At 41.9% G+C, this 19227-nt stretch overlaps 1 long non-coding RNA gene across 1 annotated transcript in view; it reads left to right on the top strand.

Moving 5' to 3' along the window:
• LOC117955218 overlaps positions 1 to 7122 on the top strand; it is a 10341-nt gene extending 3219 nt beyond the window's left edge. Inside the window, exons 3-4 of the long non-coding RNA XR_004658984.1 lie at positions 3356 to 3358; positions 6971 to 7122. This is a non-coding gene — a long non-coding RNA (uncharacterized LOC117955218). The remainder of the gene's footprint in view (positions 1 to 3355; positions 3359 to 6970) is intronic.
• Positions 7123 to 19227: the final 12105 nt, after the last annotated feature.

The raw sequence follows: 19227 nt of genomic DNA on the forward strand, positions 1-19227 counted from the left end.
TCATGTATTTTGTATCTATAGCCCTTGTGATGAATACACAAACATATGCTTATAGTCGCGGAACGAGTATAATTAATGCGGGCGTGTAAGCGTGTGTATATAGGCTATATATATAGAGGGTGGTCAGATGCAAACTCCATAATGAAACGCCCCAAAATTCAAAGCACCTTCTCTTAAGTGTTAAGCATCCCCATAGCACCTGCAACAAAAAATCTCTGGAGCCGCCACTGGTTTGGAGATAAACCAAGTAAATTGCTTGTTCATCAAATTCGGCAGTCCTCCTCAAAAAGGCACATTAACCAGATTAACACAGATACTGGAACAACTATTAACCCCCAAACCCTTAACAACGAGTTCAGAAAGTTTTATGCTTCATTATGTTCCTCTGAGTGCCCAAATAGCGAAACACAATACAAACACTTTTTTTAGTTCCTTAAATTTCCCTTCTAACACCTTTTGAAATGGCATCTAGTCTGGATGCACCATTTGCATTAAACAAACTTAAGTGTGCTTTAATGCTTATGCAGAATGGGAAATGCCCTGGCCCTGAGGGTTCCCCGGCCAATTTTTTTAAAACGGTTGCAGATACATTGTCCCCACTGCTACTCAACATGGTCAATAAAATGCTGCAAAGTGGCACACTCCCTCTCACTTGGCTTTAGGCAAATATCTCTCTTATACTGAAAAAGAATAAAGACCCTCTGTCCTGTAATAATTATCGCCCTATCTTTCTGCTCTGTGCAGATGTCAAAATTCTGACGGAAATGCTGGCTAGACACCTAGGGGTTTTTCTTCCAAATATAATTTTTGCAGACAAAACAGGATTTGTAAATAACAGATATTCCTTTCACAATGTCAGATGACTTTTTGATATTCTGTATTCACCCACAACCTCTCACTACCCTGAACTGGTCATCTCAATGGATGCCGAAAACGCATTCAACTGTGTGGAGTGGCCCTACCAGTTTTACACATTGAAACCCTTGGGCTTTGGCAATACATTTATATTATGCATTAAGCTTTTGTATACATCCACTCTTGCCTGTGTCAGCACAAATAATGACTACTCTCACTATTTCTCCCTTTAACGTGGTACCCGACAGGGCCGCCCACTCTCTCCATTACTGTTTGCTATTGCCATTGAACCTCTAGCGGTGGCCCTTAGCTCCAGTCAGATGCAGGGCATCTCAAGAGGCGGCATAGAACATAAGATATCCCTGTACGCTGATGACCTCTTGGTCTTTCATTCATGCCCAGACAAATCTGTTCCCCTTGTACTAACTGTGTTTAAGGACTTTGGGCATATCTCAGGTTATAAATTAAATCTGCACAAAAGAAAATGTATGCCTGTTAATGCAACGGCCACAGCCTATCCCCTCTTAAATCAAACATTCTGAACGTCTCTGGAGCACTTTTAATATCTGGGTGTCTGTGTGACAAAAACCTTTTCAGAATGATTTAAATGTAACTTCTCCCTTCTTTTAGCCAATCTATCCCAATACATGCACTTGCCTCTGTCTTTCGCTAACCATATAAATTGTATTAAAAGAAAGTACTGCCCAAGTTCTTGAATCTTTTCCAGAGCATACCTATTTTCCTCCCAAACCCTTTTCCACTCTCTTGATAACTTAATCTCACAATATATTTGGAACAAAAGCACCCCAAGATTCAAAAAAGAAATTCCGCAAAAACCTAAATTGTTGGGCGGCCCACTTCTACCCAACTTTTTGCTCTACAATTGGGCTACAAACAGAAAAAATATTGCACTGGTGCCACACAAACAGCCAATCTCCACTATGGCTACAGGTTGAGGAAGCCTCATGTAGTCCCTCCTCTCTGATGTCCCTGTTGTGTCTCCCCCTGACTTCGTCACCAACCGCACACTATAGTAGTGTGGTAGTGAAAAACTGCCTTAGAATATGGAACTAGTTAAGGTGGAATTTGGGCTACAGGTAACACCTGTCTTATCCCCAGTAAATCCTAACCCCCTGTTAGAGAAAGAGCTAGGGATGTGTCAATAAAGCAGCTTTACATCAGTAGCATATTTGCTTCCTTCGACCAACTAACTCAGGTTTTCAACCTAAAGCCCAACCATTTCTTTGGATATCTGCAAGTCAGGGATTTTTTTGCAATCATTTTCCTGGCTTCTCTTCCCTCCCTTCCCCTGCTCTCATTGATACCAGACTTGGTGTTGACCCACGTCTTAAAGGTTCAATTTTAATACTGTACAATACTCTTCTCAAAAGTCAGACAACAACCTGTGATGCTTTACGTGATGCTTGGTCTGCAGTGTTTGGTGAAGACATAGGTCCTCATGCCTGGGAATACACCCTCAGTCGAGTCCACTCATCGTCCGTCTGTGCTCGCCATGGATTGTTACCGTGCAAAGTGGTTCATAGAGTTCACTGGTCTAAATGTAGGCTTGCCCGTATCTACCCTGACATCAATCCAAACTGTGACAAATGTCACCAAGGCGTTTTTGACTCCCTCTCAGCCATCACATCAGCCAAAATTCACAACTCACCATTACTGGCCCTGTTTGGTGTCCTACCCATTGCCCTCCTACTGCCGCCCTATTTTTCTGATCTTGCTGCCTTTCTCACACTGTTAGCAAGACGTGCCATTCTCTTGCGGTGGAAACCCCCCCCCCGACACTCTCAACGGATAAAGGATGCACTTCATTTTATGAGATTAGAGAAAATTAGACATTCTCTTTACTTCTCAGAATGGAAATTCCATCAAATTTGGCTAACCTTCCTAGATCATGTTAGGTCTCTCCACAAATGGCGGTTTTCCAGTGCGTGGACTTGCCTCGACTCTACTCGCCTTTTTTGGTTTCCCATTACAAAAAAAAGTCCCTAAGACCTGCTACCAGGGACTTTTTTTAGTACCACCTTAGTCGAGGTTCCAAGCGAGCTGAGGCGAGCCCAAAAGGTGACGTGGAAACCTGCAGACTACTGGTTGGTCGGATCACTGCGTTGTTAGCAAACAAGAGTGCGGAGTGTGTGTCCGAAACAAATGGACATTTAAAAAATAAATCTAGCCAGACACCGACACCAACAGATTATCTTCTCTCTGCACTATTCTCACTTTTCAACTGTTCAAAATTAAGGGCTGTTAGGGGCTTTATGTCGTTTCCAATATTGCACACTGTTACTTTAAAAAAACAAGACAAGTTATCAAAGAAAAGTTTTTATTTAGCTTTTCAAGTAGCGCATCAAACCCTCCCGGACATCCCGGTCTTCTTCCTCTGCACCCTGTGACAGTGTCCCCCCCCGGCTCTGCTGGCCCAGATGCATCCCAGTCGTTGTCATAAGTCTCTCCATGACTCTCATAAAGATTATACGAAGTCCAGCAGGTCACAACCAGAGATCTCACCGGTCGGACGCCGCCCACCAGACGGTCTGCGGCGTGAATGCTCTGAAACACAAACAGCACACATGCTGGTGTGTAATCATGGTTGCTAAAGTTCATGTACTTTATATAACGCTAGCGTATAGCGTTAGTAAATACTGACCGGGGCCCCTAACACATGCAAATTTTAGCCAACATTACCAGGAAACTTAACTTACCCTTTTGGGTCGGCGAACAATGGTCATGTCGACGTCTGAACTCCGTCGGTAACCCCAAACTCCATTTACATTAAATTTACATTTTTGTGGCTTCCTTCAGCTTCTTTTGAAACAAAATCTTTCTTCTGGCTGTGGCGAGTAGCCGACGTGCTGTTGTGAGTCGCATCGAAAATTACATCATCACGCGTAGCTATGGTGACCAGCCACGCTGAGACGTTCCTCATTTTGCAATGGAACACAAACGTAGAATGGGTCGAGTTGAGTAGAGGCGAGACAAGGCGTGTTGAGTCGAGCTGTTACCAGCAGTGGAAAAACGCCAATAGACATTGACCCTGATGTCCAGGCAACTAACTATACCCCCCTCAGCAATAGCCTGTAGCACAGTAGCTGTTTATTTTCGTTTGTTTTTGTTTTTGTTGCTGTTGCTTTTACATTCTCTCCTGATTTAATTTTACTTTTTTGTTTATTTAAAAAAAAAAAATTAAATTAAATAATTAAATTATTATTTATTTGTTTGTCTTTGTGAGCGGTTTACTGTATGCGGCGAAAACAAAATGCTAACCTAAAAAATATCTAGCAAACTTAATCATGGGTTAGCCCAGTGCTGTCAATAGAGGTCAAAACAATCTTGCTAGTGACATCTTTATGAAGGTTTTGAACATTGTTGTAACCCTAACGTCACCCACCAAGTATTAGCTACTTTTCACCTAGCAAAATGTAGTAACATTAAGCTGGATCGAGCACTATAGAAATATATCAATAAGTTAGGTCTCTGCTACTTTGCTGCAAATGGGCATATAATCAATGACAAAACTATGCTGTGCGGCAGAAATTCCAGTATTCCAGTTACTGAGTATAATTCTGTGATATTGTATGATGTACAAATACTCGAGTGTATCATCTTTTTTCCCCTGTATTCACGGATGCTAGAGATACTAGAGGGGTCAAAGGGTAAATGACACCACTGACCAAAATAAACATCCCGTCACTGAAGTGAAATTTCAATAAAATCCAGATTTCCGCGGGTTGAGGGCAGTCTACTGTCACAGGCCAGAGCCTGGTAATAACACGTGATGCAATTGGGAACGTGAAGCATCCTCATTACTGTACTCGGTGGGTTAAACTTTTCAATACAATGAGCTCAATTCTCTAACAAAAGATTTTGGTTAGCTTTCCTGAAGCCTTTCAGCAATTGCATTCATGCAATGAAGCCCTGGTTGACTGTCTAAATAGATGGACAAGCAAGGGCATCATAAGAAAAGCCTTTAAGCGCTGTATGAATCACTGCCTATTGAATCAGCTGATTCAACGTGGCTGCCCTGCCAGGATACAGACCCACTCCTCGCACAGAGTTCACATGTCAGCAGCCTTCAAACGTTTCCCTCTGAGCACTTTCCTTGTCTTCATTTTGCACTAAAAGTCTTTTTGACCAAAGCTGCTTAACTGCTTATGGAACAGCTTAGAATTTCAAATAATCACTAGTATAAACTACAGCAGGTGCACGTATAAGTGCAAAACATCTTTCAAACATCTGTTTATTTTTCTATGTTGTTTAACTTTGTCTTTGGTTGGGGACTCTCTCTATAGTTCATATTCAGGTGGGTCTGTGTGTAACAATTTTGCACAGTCTGTAAAGGGCATGGGCAAATTTTTCCAAATGTTTCAAAACTGCCGTGAAACCTTTGTGGGTTGTGACATCCCTCTATCCCTTGTCTGCTCTGTATTTCTTTCCTCTTGTAGTTTTATTAAAAGAGAGAGGCCATGATCTTTTAAAGGGCATGTCCCCAGAAATTCAACTGGGGTCAGAAGCATAAATCATTTTGGAGGAGTTTTGAAATTGTCATTTGCTTTGAGGTTTTCCCTGTTATATACATCATAGACTACAACATCTTATGGGATAAAAGAATGCAATATCCTTGCAATTGCTGACTTCAGTCAAAACGTTAAGTTTTGGTGTTTTTGGAGATTAAATTACTTAGTGTATCAAAATAACTGCTTGTGTTAAAATGTAACAATGTGTCCCACATTAAAACAGTTCCACCGTTTATTGTACGCAAATATAGAAGGCCTAAAGTAGAAGTAGGCCAAGGTTGGTGAAAATATCTTTGATTTATTTATTTTGTCATCTACAAAAGCTGTCACTGTCCCTCCTGCACATACAGAATGTTTTGTGACTATGTGAAAACTGACTGCTCAGATTATCAGTGCTAGACCCTGGTCAGATAACCTAGTGGTGTTGTGTTGCCTTCTTTTGTCAGTTTGACTTCCCTCTGCCTCTGTTATGTTTTTAATTCTACTTTAAGGAGGCTGACATTGTCAGAAATATGTAAATTCAGATATATGTTAATTCCTAAGGTCATAGTTATACGCAGTGTTTTACTGGACTACATGATATTGAGAGATGTTTCTAATATTTTGCCTTTGCAATTTACATACATATGGGTAAACATATTAGAAAAAAACTCTCAATATAGGTTTAATGTAGTCCAGTACAACACCATCACTAATGGCCAGTAGCTCCCATGAACTTGCTACATTTTTGTTTTGATTCTATTTTTTTTGCTTTTGTCACTGGAGTACGTAAGGCCAATGAAAGCGATGCCCTCATCAAATCAGAGAAGGAGCAGGAAAGTGAGATGAATGAAATTCTTTCACCAGTGATGGACTGCTATCAGTCCATCTCTGAACGTCGTTGTCCCAGCTCCAAAGAACGTCAGAATAACGTGCCTGAATGACCACAGACCCATTTCTTTGACATCTGTAGTCCCAAGGTGCTTCAAAAGACTCATCCTGTTCTTTCTCAAACCTATCACAGAACCTTCTGGACCCTTTATTACACTTTACTCGATGCTATTAACCTCCCCCTCCACCACCTATCACTTCACCTCAGCCTTTACTACTATCCTCCTGGGTCATCTGCACAGTAAACTGCAACAGCTGCAGGTACCTTGCCCCATCTGCATGTGGATTACGGACGTCCTATTCTCGCACTGCCAGACCTCACTCCACAGCTCCAAAAAAAAATCCCGGTTAGAAAGGATATGCTTTAAACATCTTAAGCAGTATTGAGGCTTGAGGCAGGCTTGCAGAATTAAGCAAGCCTGCCTTGTTTCTCGAAGTATGTTGTTGGTTGAACCATGCTGGCAGCATGGAGTACAGATAACAACATAAAGCTCAATGTCAACAAGACAGCAGAGTCTAAGTTTCTGAGTACCACAATCACCAGCCACTACACATTGTCTAGCCTATTGTGGGGCAACCTTTGACCTCACATCTTTACATGGCAATGTGAATGGCACTGTGACTGGCTACCGGCTATACAGTTGGCTGTGATGATGTATTTCTTCAATATTCAGTATGTTTTCTTAACCCTTGTGTTGTCCTCTAGTCAAATTAAGAAATATGGGCTTATTTCAACCAAACTGCCCAAAACTAACTTCGATGCATGCATGTACGTTGTATGGAACCCACACAACAGCCTTCACAGATAAATGAAATGATTACCTTCATTGCATTTGTGGTGTTTTATTCAATTTTATAGGATTTGAAAAATAAATGTTTACATTTTTTCAAAACATATCCTGACTAAACTTTGACATAAAGCCGACTGTGGGCTAGTGGTTATATGATCCGAATACTTATTATTTAATTTTATATCATTTTACGTTTTTTATACATTTGTATTTTTTCTGTGCTGCTATAGTATGATTGCTGTTTGTAGGTTGGTTTCTGCCACTATTGTTTTTCAGGCTATGGCTACATTTCTGTATGGCTTGGTTAGAATGACACTCAATAAACATATTGTTTAAAAAACAACTCAACATCCTTCAATCTCAACTATTAGTCTATGTAATTCCTAATTTCAGCTTTTTTTAACTCAAAAATTAGATAAATTAGGTTTATTGACAAAAAGGTTTCAAAAAAGCATCAAAAGCACACAAACAAGCCGTAAAAGTTCCTAGCCAGAAGGACAAGTTCATAGTCAATAGGAAGACAACACAAGGGTTAATTAAATGCTTGTTTTAGACTTCCTCAGTTTTATTATGCTCTTCTTTCTCTGCTGCTATAGCAAGTCAGTTTCCTGCAGGTGCATTAAAATAAATCTACTAATTTCATGTAATCCCTCTCTTTCCTATAGCTTATCTTGATATTGGCTGGAGGTTTGGAAAAGAACTTTGAGAACAAATAATATTTTAAAATCTGCTTAAAACCGGAAGCTGTGGATCTCTTTTGAGTAATGGGAAGCTTAGAGAAATCTCCGAATAACTCGTGAGTGAAGCGGATTGATCAGAGAACAGGATTGCAAATGAACAACCCAACGCTCACAGAAGAGACAGAGAGAGAGAGAGAGTCTACTTCATAATTTTTTTATTTATTTCATTTTTTCATTTTTCCCCTAAACTACTGTTATAGTGCCACAGAACAAACAAACATAACTTCAGCCTGAGTTCCGAGGGCTGTTTCATCTCTTATTTCCCCTGGGAATCAAAGAGCATCATCCTGTTGTTTCAAATCATTTACCTCATCTCATCATGTCTCTCTGTCTACTTTTTATTTTAAATATTGTTTACTATTTAAACCCATTTGCAAGTCATCATTCTAAGTTATGTCTACCTCACAGCTCCCATTACCTTCAAGCTGCTTTTAAAGGGCATGAAAACTACCCTTGAGATGCTTGGGCTAAATGCACGGCTTTATTAGACCTTCACAATCTCTTGCAGCTGCTGTTGAATAACGTTGACATCAAATTTGAACAGGAAAGGCGGTGGCATAGGAAGGGGCAGAGGAAAAGGTTAGCAGCAGGGAAGATCATCCTGCGCAGAAATGTCAAAACTTAATTTCAAGAGCAAATATTGACACAGGAGCCACAGTAAACCAGACCTTCTGTGACCTCACCACCACTTTTGGCAATTGAATGCAAAACATGCACATTGCAATCAAATCCTGGTACATAATGCAAAAATATAAAATTGAATCAATTGATTCCTGCCATGCAGTCAAAACAGGCACAGGTGTGTTTCCTTTCTCCTTAAACCAGAGCTACACAACTGGTGTGATCACATTCACTGAGGCAAAGCCTCATCAGAGGTGCTGTTTCAGGAAGAGGGCAGCAGAGGGTGCACAGCTCAAATCTTTGAAAACGATCTGTTGACTCCTTCCTGGGAAGAAAATGGGTGACAAAAGCTTTAGTGAAAGAATAAATAAGATTAGATGGAAAGTCTTTCTTCCCATGTGTTGTGAAATGAGGCATTGGTGTAAAAAGGAGAGGGGATCGAGTTCTGTGAAGGATGCTCCCTCCCTTTCATTGTATATTCAAAAGGCGCAGACTAATATATTTTTAAGTCCCTGATCAAAACACACCTTTTTTACTCTGGCCTTTGGTCCTGGCTGAGTGTGGGTGTCAAATGTCTTTAACTGTGCTTTGTTGTTTCATGTTATTTGTAACTATGTATTTTACGTAATTTTTGCATTTCATATTCTGTTTTGATCCAGACTTTGGTCACTCACAGTAGTTTAAATGTGGTGTATAAATACATTTGACATTGACATTGATTAATAAAGATGAAGTCAAAAACAATAGTGTAAAAACCACAATAGTTAGGACAAAATGATCTGAACATTAATGATCAGTACATTGTCAGAAAAACCTTTTTGTTTCATGTAAATATGATTTCAATTTCTTAATCAGACTTGATGCGTTCCATGACACGAATTCCTGCACAGAGCCTCACATACTGAGACCTGCGCGGAATAAATAAATAAATACAAACATTAACCGACTTTTAGCCTCATTTTGCTCAAAAAATAGAAAAGGCTATAATTTGTTATTGCAGTCAGAAACATCATATTCCATTCCTTCCTCACAGTCAAATGAGGCATCTCATTAGGCTTTTTAAATGTGTTTCAAACATAACAAGACAACCCTGGCAGCGCTTCAGCAGAACACACCGGAAACCCTGAGTGAGAAAAATGAGTAGAGAGAAATGTTCCTCTTGTTAACAAAGAGGAAAGAGCTTCTCCCCTACAAGGCATACCTTTTTTGCATGAAACTAGATTTATCAATAATACAACAGAACAAATAAAGGCAGACTTCTAAAGCAGAGAAAGATTATCTCCAGTGAAGCAAGTCTGGACAGTCAACAGCCTCTCATTACAGTGTGTGTCAAATATGAAAGACCTTCCCTACCTTAGGGTTGTTTTTATTGCTCTTGAAGGCTAATGCATTTATACATTTTCCTGCTCCATGTTCTTTCACATAAAGAACACTTTGGATTTTCCACTGCAAGGTGAACACACACTCATCTGTAGTTGCAGGTCTCAGGACTCTGGGAAAGACTACATGGGAGCTTCATGTACGAGCAGGCACTATGAGAACAACTGAAGCTAGGAAAGTAAGTCAAATGAAATATTTAATTTCTATAGCACATTCAAAACCTATCTTTATAATTTGCTTTATAAAAGTAATAAAGGTGAAAAGAACAAAAGACGAGCATAACACAAACATTACATCAGAACAATGAGGCATAACTACTTAATATAGAGAACATGGCTCAAGCACAAAAACATGACATTTTTTCTGGATTGTTCAAGTACCACTGGAAATTCCGCCCTATGTCCCTCATTTCAGCCAGGTGTTCGTCCCCTTCCTATTCCTTTGTGTTGGCTTTCTCACCTCTGGGGGATTTTTGAGGACCATGGTTAACTGCTCCTCAGATCGCTGCAGGGTAAATCCAGACAGGTTATCTGTCCAATCTGAGTTTTCTGTTGCACGATTAAAAAAACTTTTGAATGTACACATTTTCCACCAAAACAAGTTCCTGCCCTAGGGTATGTTGCAGCGGCACCGGGGCTCCGTCTGGCGCTTAGCACCACCCAAAACGATTGTGATTGGTTTAAAGAAATGCCACTAAACCAGAGCATGTTTTTGTCCCATCCCAGAATGCTCTGTGGACTAGCCAGACCTTCCTCCACAGTGCTGCGGAGGAAGGTCACACTAGTAAAGACATACAGTAGGTCTTCAGCTAAGACCTAAAATACCTAAGGGAGTTTGCTGACCTATGTCCCAGGGGGGAGATTGTTCCACAGCCTCGGACCCAGGACAGCAAGTGCACAATCCCCTTGTGTCTTCAGTCTTGTAAATGTTAAAACAACAGGCTTTGTTCAGGGGACCCGCGGGGCCTGGCAGAGGTATACGGCATTAGTTCACTGATACACTCTGGAGCAAGACCACTCAATGCCGTGTAGATGAGTAGGATGATCTTGTTTTGAATCCTAAATGTAATTGGAAGCCAGTGAAGAGAAGTAAAGTGAAGCTGGGGATCAGATCCTGGATCAGTCACATATGAAGCAGTTTTATATCACTATAACCTCAAATACATCATGGCTGTATGTATGCTCTCCCTCCTCACCTGTGCTGCATTATGCTTCAGTGACTGTACCTAATACCAGCTGTCCATCAAACTACAGTTTTGTAAATATTAGCACCCTGGAGGTCTCATCAACAATAATAAAAAGCTCATGTAGAAGACAGACTGAAGCTTGAGATCAATATATGTCCACACTGTGACGTGCCAGGCTGACTTCTGCACAAACTCATTTGCTCATCCACCCATAGAGGTTAGAGTCTTCTTTTAAAAAGTTGAATAGACTTGTCAAATGAGCTATGGTTCCATGTTTCAAGTCTGCTGACTGAGAGGGCAGATTTTCCCTCTTTCACCAAATTACATTTTGGAGTTGAGTGATGTTCTCCAGCCACAGGAGATAAAGAATGACAACGAAAGAGCTAAATATTAACTTTCTCTTTAACAGCAGCAAGAACGCTGGACTAGAACTAACCCCAGAAGACACTGAGAAGACAAGGTTAGCTTAGGAGAACTTGTGATTTTTTGAGTTTTGAACTCTGAAGTGGAAAGGTGCTGAGAACAGCAGAAATTGCTCAGTTGTGTTTTCAGCAGATTCATGCAATTTTTAAGAATCCAACATCACCAGCACACTCAAATGAGACTTGTTTAATCAAGAAAACCCAATAGAAGATTTCTTCCCACGGCAGCCGAGCAAACTCAATGACCCATGACTGATCCAGGTCCAGTTTTACTGCTCATCATTCCAAGCTTCTCTGCATCACCCATCTTTCTATCAAGTCTGGGTCCTCTCTCTTCCCGTCAAAAGGCCAAATGTGTGTGTGTGTGGCGCAATACGGACTGGAGAGACAAAATGTGTGTGTCACTACAGGGCGTAACCGTCATTTCACCTAGAAGCACATTGGCTTTGTCATATAATGATGGGTCATGTGTCTGGTCATTACTATGAGTTTTACAGTAACACAGTGATTGAGTGAGATCTCACCATACTCTCGCCATGGTCTCGCATGTAATCGCGATAGTTTTGTTTTTACTTCCGACAACTGCATGTGCTCAATAAAAGAATAGCTCAGAGCAAAAGAGTATTAAGCCTACGGAGTTATAATTTTACATGGTGTCAGAAGTTAACGGAAGAAGCTATGGCTGAATTGAATCCCCCAACAAGCTTCTCCTTTGATAAACCGGGAGAATGGCCGGATTGGAAGCAGAGTGTTGTAAGGTTTAAGACCGCCACCAAGCTCGACAAGGAAGATGGTGCTGTCCCGGTGCAGCCTCACATACACGCCATGGGAAACTAGTCTTTGCTGCTTTTGACGAGGAAAACAGAAAAGATGACTTTTACCTTGTGCTAGCAAAGTTCGATGAATATTTTGTGCCAAGTTATTCACGACTGAGCACTTTTCCACTAGTGCGTGCAGAGGCTGGGAAAGAAAGCGGAAACTTTCATCAGAGCTCTATACGAGCTGTCAAACCATTGCAACTTTGGCGCAACGAAAGACGAAAATATCTGTAACAGGTTCGTTGTCGGGATATTGGATAAATACGTCTCACGTAAGCTGCAGTTAACCAAGGACTTAGCGCTCACGATGACCGTGGATACGGTCAGGCAATCTGAAGAGGTGGCTTCACAAGTGCAGGAAGAGGCAGTTGGGATGATAAACGAATTCACAAACAAGCATAACAAATTCACAAAATGCTATAGTAAGCCTAAATGGGGAAAAAATTGACAAAGTGGAAAATGTGGAAAAGTCAGGCTTAGTAGAGATGAAAACTTCCCCGCTAGAAAGTCCACATGCAACACATGCAACAAAGGTGGACATTGGAGCAGAGTGTGTAGGAGTAAAAAAAAACAGTAAATGAGGTCACAGAGCAACCTGAAAAGTTCCAACCTTTATTTATTGGAGATGTAAGAAAAGCTGATGGCTCAGTTAAGCATTGGATGTGGAGTTGCAGGTGGCCTCTCTGCCGGCCCAGTTTCCAATTGACACCGCGGTAAATAGGAGAATCCTCTGTGAGCAAAATTATCGTTCACTCATACCCAAAAGTCTACTGGAGCCTGCTGATACGCCACTATATAGCCCAGGGGGAGCCTACATAGACAATATACTCATGTATGGTGCCACAGAGGTAGAACATGACAGACATTAGTAGGTGGAGAGCGCATCACGTCAGCTGGTCTCAAGCTCAACAGAGAAAAATTGCTCCATCAAGCAGAGTCCGTTGCGGTTCCTTGGTCACCTCATTCATAGGTCTGGGATCTGGCCTGACCCAAACAAGGTGGAGGCTATCCACCAGCTGTCACCACCAGCAGATGTCCAGGAGTTGAAAAGGATACTAGGTTAACTATTTGGGTAGATACATCCCCAACCTCTCAAATGTGGGTCAACCGCTGTATGAACTCCCAAAGAACAAGAATACCTGGAACTGGAGTCATGCTCAAAAAACAGCCTTTGAGCACATTGATAAAGAACCGTTAACGACTGCACCAGTACTTGCCTTCTACATTATGACTAAACCGACTGCTGTATCAGCTGATGCAAGAAGTTATGGACTAGGGGCTGTGCTACTACAACTCCACAGTTGGAAACCTGTAGCATATTGCTCCAGATGTCTCACCAATGCTGAAATCCGCTACGCCCAGACTGAAAAGGAAGCTCTGGCTGGCGTTTGGGCATGTGAAAGGTATGACAGACACCAATGTAACCCTCTCACCAAAGGCTCATTATATGAATAACACTTTATGCAGCTATCACAATGTTACACTTGTGTACTACATGCTTGGTTAAATGGTGAAAGAGACATCTCAGTGTATAATGAATCTGTCTAGGGTAAGATAAGACTCTCGTTATGAGTTTAGCAATTAATGAGAGGCCAGGAGAACAACCCTGGTTTAATAACCTCAAATAAGATAAATTTAATACTCCATTCAATTTTACAGAAAATTGAGAAACAACACCAACACAGTATCTCTTTTAGTTTTTGTATTCACTGAATGCAGAATTTAGTTCACATTAGTACAGAGACATCCCCAATATGGAAATAAAATAGTAAACAGAAATACCCGGACCAATTAGTTTTTACTATTTTAACCTGAGTGCACTCTTTGGTTTAGTTCGTTCTTTTAGCAAGCTTGCATTAAGTTTCGTTGGCGCGCTTAAAGTTGGAGCTCATGAAGAGACGAAAAGAAAAGCGAGGCCAACAATAGGCCTACCTCCAATGTTATGTGTAGAATGACGACAGTTGCTAGCGCGTCCTCTTCTCAGACCCGTTTCAGTCCGCACAGAAGTGATGAGCAGCAGGCCGCTTTTGACTCACAGCAAACCCTTCGTAGCAACACCTCCGCGTCAACCTCCAAAACCTCTTCCAGCCAGCCTCCTTATATGCAGGCGAAGAATGCTGCAGTCGATTCTCATGCGCTGGCGTTTTTTATTTTTATGTAAGCTATCTAAGCTAGCTAATGGCTTTTTAAAATTTTTATAGCAAAACTAGCTAACGGCTTAAGTCCAACAAAACCACCGGCAGTAAACAATGCAGACTAATAAGCATAGCATAATAAGTAAAACAGTTCACAGTCCCTTGTATTTAAAATACACATTAACACGCCAGGCTATAGGGTTGGACTCCCACTCTCTGCTTGACTTTTCTCTCTCTACACCCTCGTGTAGTTTCTCTTCTTCTTCTTCTTCTCGTGATTCCACCCAGGCCAACCGGAAATCACACTCTCACAGTTCATCTCTAAAGTAAACGTGTTTTTTTTCTCTGTACTTATCAAACCTTGAAACTTCATTAACATATTATTAACTGCAAATAACTGCACAGAATGACTCTGCACTTGACATAAACCAAATAAACGTGGTGCATCTTATTAATGTTAATTAACATTGCCATGTTCAACTGCTACACTGCAGTGCCCAGCTACGTCCTGCTACGTCCTGCTGTGCCTTGTAATGCCGCACAGCGTCCTAAAATTCTAACCCCAACCGGCCCGTCAGACCAAGAGCCTGGGTCTGACCGAGGTTTCTGCCTAAAAGGAAGTTTTTCCTCGCCACTGTCGCACTGTTGCTTGCTCTGGAGGAAACTACTAGAACTGTTGGGTCCTTGTAAATTCTGGAGTGTGGTCTATCTGTATAGTGTCTTGAGATAACTCTTGTTATGAATTGATACTATAAATAAAATTGAATTGAATTAATAACTCGCATATTTAAAATGAGAAACAAATACAAAATAACTGATGTTATCAGGTTATTACACCTAAATGAACTAGAGCGTTTCAAACTTGTAACAGCCCACAAGTTGCTTGCCCCCCCTTATCAACTACTGCAACCTGGACAATGTTCCCCCGTGTTGCCAGCATCCGCTAATGAGTATCCTGAGATTCAACCCAGTTGCAGAGTATGCTCCAGGAAAACCCCTCATCATCGCTGACACACCTGGCCATCTCAGGTGTGGAGGCCGACGCGCACAAAAAGAGTTGCAATGGATCGTTGTGAGCATGAACACCAGAACTACCTTGTCATTTCAGATTACTGCTCGAGATTTATTGAGATTTTGCATGTAACCTCGACCACGGCTGTACAAGTCAACCACAAGCTAAAAACAGTCTTTGCAAGGCTTGGCATTCCTGATGAAGTAGTGCGTGACAATGGTCCCCAGTTCTCTAGTACAGAATTAGCCAGGCAGCTAGACGTCAAACACTGCACTTCTGGCCCTCATCACCCGCAAGGGAACGGACAGGTAGCGAGAGCTGTGCAGATTGTTAAGAAAATCCTGAAACAGGAAGATAGTGTGATGGCTCTAACGATCTATAGGTCCACTCCATGCTCCCTTACAGGCTTTAGTCCAGCCGAGTTGTTGTTGGGGGGATGAATAAGGACCACACTCCCCTCTTTGGATAAAAATCTAACTCCAAAATGGCCCAGTTTAGCAACTATGAAAGACAATGTTCATTTAAGTGAGGACCAAAACGCAGAGAACAGGTAGGCAGGCAGGAGAGTATTGTCAGGATTTATTCAAAAAAACAAGGCATACAAAAAGAAAACCAAAAAATGAAGGGACAAAGTCCAAAAGTCAGAAATGCAAACAGTTCAACGTGGAAAAGGGAGAAAAACTCACAGAGAACAGAGACCTCAGGGAAGAGAAAAAGAACTAAAAAAAAATCAACCAAACAACTGGAACAAGATAACAATAACACGTGCAGACAGACAAAAACGATCTGACAAGAGATGAAGGGAGCACAGACACTAAATACACAGGATAACAAGATAACGAGAGGCAGGTGACAAGAGGGCTGGGAAACACGTGGTAAACATCAGGGGCGTTTCTCAATATGTGTTCTTGTGTTCTTGTGAAACGTCATGTTTGGTGGCCAAAGTACTGACCCAATACACAAGTTAGCATTTCGCCAAGAACGCTTAAAGTCCCCGGATGTGATCTCGACACGCCCATTTTACCGAGGATACATCGGATGGTGACTTGTGTGAACTTGGCCGGGCCGGTATCCCAGCATTCAATTCGGGTGTAAAGCGCGTATGGTTTCCGGTACACAGTTGTCACAATTTATGTCAATTAGTAAATCAATAAATTCATTTTTGGGATGTTTTAAGGCGAGAAATCAGCTGTGCAGATTTTGAATATAGGCAGTTCAACAAAAATTGATGGTGAATTAAAAAAGCCTTCGGAGTTGGAAAGCTCCACAACCCCCGGCGGGCGAGCTTGCTACGCCAGCCGGGGATGACTCTCGCGAGCCGGTCAGTCAGCTCACAGAACCCTCTGCCCCACATTTAGACAGACCATTTAGACAGACCACTGCAGCAGCAACAATGGAATAGGAAAGCCAAGTCCACAATTGTAAGATATTTAAAACTATTTTTACCGCTGTTGTTATAGGATATATCCCCTCCTCCTCTATCCTCCTCCTGGCTCTCCTCCCTCGCAGGCTCCTCTTCTGCTTCTCGGTAAAGTATACCGGCGGCAGTGGCTAACGTTACCCAGTCCATCTATAATTTTGATACCTATTTAGGGGTCCAAGCCCGAGGATGCGTGCACCGCGGTAATCGCAAGCGATACGCAAGATTTTCCATTATTATTCTTCTCCGCATAAAACTGGTGCTGCAGCCTAAACTGTACATGGTGGCGACGCGCTATTTTCAGAACTGGTCCGAAAGTCCGCAAAGACCTCAGGCGCAAAAAATTGCCCCACTTCCGACACTAGGTGGCGCTATACCAGAAAAAACGCGTTTGGCCCTATAACTTCCAAACCGTACATCGGATATTAAAAAAAACTTACTTCCACGCGTTCCCTGAATCCAAATGAATCTCCTGATGTAGGCCACGCCCATTTCCGCCTATACTTTTATGCGTAAAAAATCCCGATTTATCGAAAACCAACTTTTTCGAACTCCTCCGAGACCGTGTAATGGATCTGCACGAAACTTGGCACATAGCATCTCCAGACCAACCTGACACAAAGTTATATAAAGATTTCTTATAGGATAAAAATTACGTGTCTTACGTGCAAACAAAGTTTTGTAGCTAGCTATGAAAACATTGCCGTTGCCATGTCTCTGCCAAAATAAATGCTATCAAAGCCAAACTTTAGAATATGCTTTGCTATGACCCATTAGGGCTCGGCAACAAATTTCACGGACATTGGCTATTAGGGGGCGCTATAAATACACAAAAGTGTGTTTTTCATGAACGGACTTTGCCATATCTCGGCCAAATTACGTGGTATCAACACCAATCTCGGGGTGATTGTTTGGCAAGCCGCCCGGAGGCTTTACTGAATTTGGTCACGATTGGCCATTAGGGGGCGCTATGATTAACGTTTAAAAAAAAACTTTGGGGCCAAAATAAATGCTATCAAAGCCAAAGTTTACAATATCACTTACTATGACCCTCTGAGGCTCTGAAACAAATTTGACGAACATTGGCCACTAGGGGGCGCTATAAATGCAACAAGTTTATAGCTCATGAACCGCTCATTCGAATTTTACAAAATTTGAAGAATACCATCTAGGCCCACTCCTGAGGTGGTCCTTACAGCGGGGTACTGATTGGTTCAAGTGGGCGTGGCCTATGGGCCAACGTTCAGATTAACCACTTCCACTAAAGTGTATTACTTGAAATTAACAGGGTAGATGTATAGTGGGTAGCCGACCAGACCTACCAAATATTACACACGTTGACCAGCAGGTGGCGCTACAATGAAGACAGATCTGCACGAAACCCTGTGTGTAGCATCTCCAGATGGCCACGACAACATGTTGTATGAAGAATTTTGCTACGTAATTGTGTGCGCATTTCATGACCAAGCTAAGCTTCTGTAGTTCGCTTTGGGTTCCGCTTTCGAGCTCTCCCCGGGTTGCTGGGGACGAGTGGCGAGGGGAGGCTTGGACCCCGTTGAAACTGCGTGCAGTTCTAGTTTAACGTTTCTTTTCTGATTTCAATTAAAAGTGAATCCCGAAATATGTTATAGGGTTTCTTCTCGCCGTTGTGTCGTTATTTATACAGTTATTGGCCCGTGATACTTAATAGCACGTTAGATGAAAACGTAACAAAACAACGAGGCGGTGCGAAAGGTGACCGTCCATGCTTTATTATGAATACACACATCAAAGCTAACTATAAAGTGGCAGCCCCTCTATGCTGGGGGTGTTGCGCAATAACAGGAAGAACGCTTCGTCTCAAAACTGTCAGTGTTTTGTGTGCTTCTGAACTCGCGAGTACAGTCTTCCAGGTACAGCTAGCAAGTACGGTCTCCCCAAGAACACAAGTCCGTTCTTTGCTTACTTGGTATTGAGAAAAGCCCCAGGTAATCACAGGAGCAGGAAACCACAGGAAGAAAAACGATAAGACGAGACAGAGACCCAGACTTCAAAATAAAACAGGAAACAGAACATACAGACACTCGAGGGGAACACAAGACAGGAACATCAACACAAGACCAGGGAGGAAACACAGAGAAAAAACAGAAAATAGAACAAAGAAACAGTATAAAAACCAAATCCATAACAGGACCGCTAGGAAAAGGCAAATCAGACCCATTGTTACGACGGGGGGTGAGGTGAGGACCCAAATGCAACAGACAGCAGGCAGGAGCAGATATACAGGGTTTTTTATTTAACCACAGTTCAAAACACAGGGAACAAAAGGTAAGGTCCAAGCAAAATCCAAATCATTCCATTCCTACTAACGATAACTTAACGGTCAAAAACAGTCCAAACAAGGGAAAAAACCGGGCACGAGGGATGTAGGGAACAAACACAGAGGACTCCACAAGGGAAAACTCACAG

This window comes from Etheostoma cragini, chromosome 13 (assembly GCF_013103735.1).
Source record: "Etheostoma cragini isolate CJK2018 chromosome 13, CSU_Ecrag_1.0, whole genome shotgun sequence".
NCBI lineage: Eukaryota > Metazoa > Chordata > Actinopteri > Perciformes > Percidae > Etheostoma > Etheostoma cragini.